Raw genomic sequence first — 6841 nt, forward strand, 5'->3', positions numbered from 1 at the left:
GCCAGTCAGTCTTCCCCCTGTTTGGCCCTGTTCAGGCGACACCCTCTCTCCAACCCCACTCCATCTATCCACCAGTCCTGATACGTATCTCTTCTTAGCATAGCTGTTATTAAAAAGGTAAGGTCTTTTTTTACATATAGAAAGATTTCACATTTACAGTATGACATCACTAAGCAACCCGTACTCTCTTTCGTTAAGAGGTTTCATATTTACGTCATCACTATATTTTTCATATTACGGTCATGTTAACAAGATGTTTTCCTTTGTCCATTTGTAGATTGTCACATTACACTATTGATATAAGAGAAGAAGGGAGGGAGATTGAAGTTTTTCAAGGTAGGCGCTAGTCACACCCTATGGCACAGGCCACATCCCCTGTGCAGACAGACCTCATAACATCAACCACACACCCCCATTACTAGTCATACCCCCACAGCGTTTTTCACTTCCTCTGCGGTGGCATATAATAGGCCCTTCATAAATTTCAGCTCCAGGCCCATGTGGACCTTAATCTGGCACTGACCACACCCACACAAACCCCCCTCCACATGCAGCCACTGACGGCCCAGCTACCCCAAGACCCGACGCATAACGAACCAGCACACACACCCGCTAACCCCACAGCACCTATCCCACCCGCCGCACAAGCCCAGCATCTCCCAGACTCTCACAGCCATCCGCGGCAAAGACACGGTGGCCGGGCCCCGCCGGCCGCACCACGGCCGACCAGACAGCTGCAGCGCTCTCCAGCCTTCCCGCCCTCCGCACACCCCCAGCGCCAGCTCACGCATTGCAGCCGCGCCTGGGACCCACTGTCCCGCCAGTTACAGCGCAGCATCACCCACGCCTAACTGCTGCCTCCCCACCCATCTCATGCACCACCCGTCCCTCCTAATGTGTGTGGCGCCAATACACATCAGCAGGGATGGGTGGCATAGGAGAAGGCTTCATAGGCCTACCTGCGCCGCGTACAGACACCCGCCGCCTCCTCCGCACACCTAAGACAATGCTGCCTCCCACCATCCCTAGAGACCCGGACTGCACACCACAGGGACTGGTTTGCACAAGCCTGGGATGGGGGACAGCGCGCCTGGTACTGTGGACGCTGCACCAACTTCACAGGTGAGAGAGAGTGCACAGGTCGCCCCGCGTCTCTGTGTCCCCTCCCTGCCGCCCCGCGTCTCTGCGTCCCCTCCCTGCCACCCCGTGTCTCTGCGTCCCCTCCCTGCCGCCCGCGTCTCTACGTCCCCTCCCTGCCACCCCGGGTCTCTGCGCCCCTCCCTGCCGCCCCGCCTCTCTGCGTCCCCTCCCTGCCGCCCCGCGTCTCTGCGCCCCCTCCCTGCCACCCCGTTTCTCTGCGTCCCCTGCCTGTCGCCCGCGTCTCTGCGTCCCCTCCCTGCCACCCCGTGTCTCTGCGTCCCTCCCTGTCGCCCCGCCTCCCTGCTGCCCCGCCTATCTGCATCCCCTTCCTGCCGCCCCGCCTCTCTGCGTCCCCTCCCTGCCGCCCAGCGTCTCTGCGTCCCCTCCCTGCCGCCCCGCATCTCTGCGTCCACTCCCTGCTGCCCCACATCTCTGCGTCCCCTCCCTGCCACCCCGCGTCACTGCATCGCCTCCCTATGCTGCCCCGAGCCTCTGCGTCCCCTCCCTGCCACCCCGTCTCTCTGTGTCCCCTCCCTGCATCTCTGTGTCCCCGCTCTGCGTCCCCTCCCTGCGTCTCTGCATCCCCTCCCTGCCACCCCAGCGTCTCTGCATCCCCTCCCTGATTCCCCGCGTCTCTGCGTCCCCTCGCTGCCACCCCGCATCTCTGCGTCCCCTCCCTGCCACCCCAGCGTCTCTGCGTCCCCTCCCTGACGCCCCGCGTCTCTGCGTCCCCTCCCTGCCAACCCCGCGTCTCTACGTCCCCTCCCTGCCGCCCCACGTCTCTGCGTTCCCTCCCTGTGTCTCTCTGTGTCCCCTCCCTGCCGCCCGCGTCCCCTCCCTGCCGCCCCACCTCTCTGCATCCCCTCCCTGCCGCCCCCTGTCTCTGTGTCCACTCCCTGCCGCCCGCATCTGTGCGTCCCCTCCCTGCCGCCCGCCTCTCTGCCTCTCCTCCCTGCTGCCCCGCCTCTCCTCCCTGCCGCCCCACCTCTCTGTGTCCCATCACTGCCGCCCCACCTCTATGCGTCCCCTCCCTGCCGCCTCGCGTCTCTGCGTCCCCTCCCTGCCGCCCCACGTCTCTGCGTCCCCTCCCTGCCGCCCCGCGTCTCCTCCCTGCCGCCCTGCGTCTGTGTCCCCTTCCTCCGTCTCTGTGTCCCCTTCCTTACGACCTGCGTCTCTGTATCCCCTCCCTACTGCCCCGTGTCTCTGTATCCCCCACCACTGCCCTGTGTCTCTGTATCCCCTCCCTGCCGCCCCGCATCTCTGTGTCCCCCACCTCTGCCCTGCGTCTCTGTATCCCTTCCCTGCGTCTGTGTCCCCTCCCTGCCGCCCTGTGTCCCTGTGTCCCCTCCCTGCAGCCCTGCGTCTCTGTGTCCCCTCCCTGCCACCCTGCGTCTCTGTGTCCCCTCCCTGCCACCCTGCGTCTCTGTGTCCCCTCCCTGCCGCCCTGCATCTGTGTCCCCTCCCTGCCGCCCTGCGTCTGTGTACCCTCCCTGCTGCCCTGCCTCTCTGTGTCCCCTCCCTACCGCCCCGCGTTTCTGTATCCCCCACCACTGCCCTGCGTCTCTGTATCCTCTCCCTGCCGTCCCGCGTCTCTGTATCCCCTCCCTACTGCCCCGCGTCTCTGTATCCCCCTCCACTGCCCTGCGTCTCTGTATCCTCTCCCTGCATCTCTGTGTCCTCTCCCTGCCGCCCTGCGTCTCTGTGTCCCCTCCCTACCGCCCTGGGTCTCTGTGTCCCCTCCCTGCCGCCCTGCGTCTCTGTGTCCCCTCCCTACCGCCCCGCATCTCTGTATCCCCTCCCTTCTGCACTGCATCTCTGTATCCCCCACCACTGCCCTGCGTCTCTGTATTCCCTCCCTGCCATCCCGCATCTCTGTATCCCCTCCCTACCGCACTGCATATCTGTATCCCCCACCACTGCCCTGCGTCTGTGTGTCCCCTCCCTGCTGCCCTTCGTCTCTGTGTCCCCTCCCTGCGTCTGTGTCCCCTCCCTGCCACCCTGCGTCCCCTCCCTGCCACCCTGCGTCTCTGTGTCCCCTCCCTACCGCCCTGCATCTCTGTGTCCCCTCCCTACTGCCCTGCGTCTGTGTCCACCCCTGCCGCCCTGCATCTCTGTGTCCCCTCCCTGCGTCTCTGTGTCCCTTCCCTGCCGCCCTGCGTCTCTGCATCCCCTCCCTGCCGCCCCACATCTCTCTGTCACCTGCCTGCCGCCCCGCCTCTCTGTGTCCCCTCCCTGCCACCCCCGTGTCTCTGCGTCCTCTCCCTGCCGCCCTGCGTCTCTGCGTCCCCTCACTTCCGCCCCGCGTCTCTGCATCCCCTCCCTGCAGCCCCGCATCTCTGCGTCCCCTCCCTGCCACCCCCGTGTCTCTGCGTCCCCTCCCTGCCGCCCCGCGTCTCTGCGTCCCCTCCCTGCGTCTGTGTCCCCTCCCTGCCGCCCTGCATCTCTGCGTCCCCTCCCTGCCACGCCCGCTTCTCTGCGTCCCCTTCCTGCCGCCCTGCGTCTCTGCGTCCCCTCCCTGCGCCTCTGTGTCCCCTCCCTGCCGCCCCGCCTCTCCTCCCTGCCGCCCCACCTCTCCTCCCTGCGTCCCCACCTCTCCTCCCTGCCGCCCCACCTCTCTGTGTCCCCTCCCTGCCGCCCCACCTCTATGCATCCCCTCCCTGCCGCCTCGCGTCTCTGCGTCCCCTCCCTGCCGCCCCGCATCTCCTCCCTGCCGCCCTGCGTCTCTGTGTCCCCTTCCTGCGTCTCTGTGTCCCTTCCTGCCGACCTGCGTCTCTGTGTCCCCTCCCTACCGCCCCGCGTCTCTGTATCCCCTCCCTACCGCCCCGCGTCTCTGTATCCCCCACCACTGCCCCGCGTCTCTGTATCCCCTCTCTGCCACCCCGCGTCTCTGTATCCCCTCCCTAGCGCCCTGCGTCTCTGTATCCCCCACCACTTCCCTGCATCTCTGTATCCCCTCCCTGCCGCCCTGTGTCTCTGTGTCCCCTCCCTGCAGCCCTGCATCTCTGTGTCCCCTCCCTGCCGCCCTGCGTCTCTGTGTCCCCTCCCTGCCGTCCTGCAACTGTGTCACCTCCCTGCCGCCCTGCGTCTCTGTGTCCCCTCCCTGCCACCCCGCGTCTCTGCCTCCCCTCCCTGCCGCCCGCGTCTCCTCCCTGCCGCCCCACCTCTCTGCATGCCCTCCCTGCCGCCCCACGTCTCTGCGTCACATCCCTGCCGCCCCGCGTCTTTGCGTCCCCTCTCTGCCGCCCCGCCTCTCCTCCCTGCCGCCCTGCGTCTGTGTCCCCTTCCTCCGTCTCTGTGTCCCCTTCCTTACGACCTGCGTCTCTGTATCCCCTCCCTACTGCCCCGTGTCTCTGTATCCCCCACCACTGCCCTGTGTCTCTGTATCCCCTCCCTGCCGCCCCGCATCTCTGTGTCCCCCACCTCTGCCCTGCGTCTCTGTATCCCTTCCCTGCGTCTGTGTCCCCTCCCTGCCGCCCTGTGTCCCTGTGTCCCCTCCCTGCAGCCCTGCGTCTCTGTGTCCCCTCCCTGCCACCCTGCGTCTCTGTGTCCCCTCCCTGCCACCCTGCGTCTGTGTCCCCTCCCTGCCGCCCTGCATCTGTGTCCCCTCCCTGCCGCCCTGCGTCTGTGTACCCTCCCTGCTGCCCTGCCTCTCTGTGTCCCCTCCCTACCGCCCCGCGTTTCTGTATCCCCCACCACTGCCCTGCGTCTCTGTATCCTCTCCCTGCCGTCCCGCGTCTCTGTATCCCCTCCCTACTGCCCCGCGTCTCTGTATCCCCCTCCACTGCCCTGCGTCTCTGTATCCTCTCCCTGCATCTCTGTGTCCCCTCCCTGCCGCCCTGCGTCTCTGTGTCCCCCTCCCTACCGCCCTGGGTCTCTGTGTCCCCTCCCTGCCGCCCTGCGTCTCTGTGTCCCCTCCCTACCGCCCCGCATCTCTGTATCCCCTCCCTTCTGCACTGCATCTCTGTATCCCCCACCACTGCCCTGCGTCTCTGTATTCCCTCCCTGCCATCCCGCATCTCTGTATCCCCTCCCTACCGCACTGCATATCTGTATCCCCCACCACTGCCCTGCGTCTGTGTGTCCCCTCCCTGCTGCCCTTCGTCTCTGTGTCCCCTCCCTGCGTCTGTGTCCCCTCCCTGCCACCCTGCGTCCCCTCCCTGCCACCCTGCGTCTCTGTGTCCCCTCCCTACCGCCCTGCATCTTTGTGTCCCCTCCCTACTGCCCTGCGTCTGTGTCCACCCCTGCCGCCCTGCATCTCTGTGTCCCCTCCCTGCGTCTCTGTGTCCCTTCCCTGCCGCCCTGCGTCTCTGCATCCCCTCCCTGCCGCCCCACATCTCTCTGTCACCTGCCTGCCGCCCCGCCTCTCTGTGTCCCCTCCCTGCCACCCCCGTGTCTCTGCGTCCTCTCCCTGCCGCCCTGCGTCTCTGCGTCCCCTCACTTCCGCCCCGCATCTCTGCATCCCCTCCCTGCCGCCCCGCGTCTCTGCGTCCCCTCCCTGCCACCCCCGTGTCTCTGCGTCCCCTCCCTGCCGCCCCGCGTCTCTGCGTCCCCTCCCTGCGTCTGTGTCCCCTCCCTGCCGCCCTGCATCTCTGCGTCCCCTCCCTGCCACGCCCGCTTCTCTGCGTCCCCTTCCTGCCGCCCTGCGTCTCTGCGTCCCCTCCCTGCGCCTCTGTGTCCCCTCCCTGCCGCCCCGCCTCTCCTCCCTGCCGCCCCACCTCTCCTCCCTGCGTCCCCCACCTCTCCTCCCTGCCGCCCCACCTCTCTGTGTCCCCTCCCTGCCGCCCCACCTCTATGCATCCCCTCCCTGCCGCCTCGCGTCTCTGCGTCCCCTCCCTGCCGCCCCGCATCTCCTCCCTGCCGCCCTGCGTCTCTGTGTCCCCTTCCTGCGTCTCTGTGTCCCTTCCTGCCAACCTGCGTCTCTGTGTCCCCTCCCTACCGCCCCGCGTCTCTGTATCCCCTCCCTACCGCCCCGCGTCTCTGTATCCCCCACCACTGCCCCGCGTCTCTGTATCCCCTCTCTGCCACCCCGCGTCTCTGTATCCCCTCCCTAGCGCCCTGCGTCTCTGTATCCCCCACCACTTCCCTGCATCTCTGTATCCCCTCCCTGCCGCCCTGTGTCTCTGTGTCCCCTCCCTGCAGCCCTGCATCTCTGTGTCCCCTCCCTGCCGCCCTGCGTCTCTGTGTCCCCTCCCTGCCGTCCTGCAACTGTGTCACCTCCCTGCCGCCCTGCGTCTCTGTGTCCCCTCCCTGCCACCCCGCGTCTCTGCCTCCCCTCCCTGCCGCCCGCGTCTCCTCCCTGCCGCCCCACCTCTCTGCATGCCCTCCCTGCCGCCCCACGTCTCTGCGTCACATCCCTGCCGCCCCGCGTCTTTGCGTCCCCTCTCTGCCGCCCCGCCTCTCCTCCCTGCCGCACCACCTCTCTGCGTCCCCTCCCTGCCGTCCCACCTCTCTGCGTCCCTTCCCTGCCGCCCCGCATCTCTGCGTCCCCTCCCTGCCGCCCTGCGTCTCTGCGTCCCCTCCCTGCCGCCCCGCGTCTCTGCGACCCCTCCCTGTCGCCCTGCGTCTCTGCGTCCCCTCCCTGCCGCCCGCATCTCTGCGTCCCCTCCCCGCCGCCCCGCGTCTCCTCCCTGCCGCCCTGCATCTCTGTGTCCCCTTCCTGCGTCTCTGTATCCCCTTCCTGCCGACCTGCGTCTCTGTGTCC

Source organism: Pseudophryne corroboree, chromosome 9 (genome assembly GCF_028390025.1).
Source record: "Pseudophryne corroboree isolate aPseCor3 chromosome 9, aPseCor3.hap2, whole genome shotgun sequence".
Classification (NCBI taxonomy): domain Eukaryota; kingdom Metazoa; phylum Chordata; class Amphibia; order Anura; family Myobatrachidae; genus Pseudophryne; species Pseudophryne corroboree.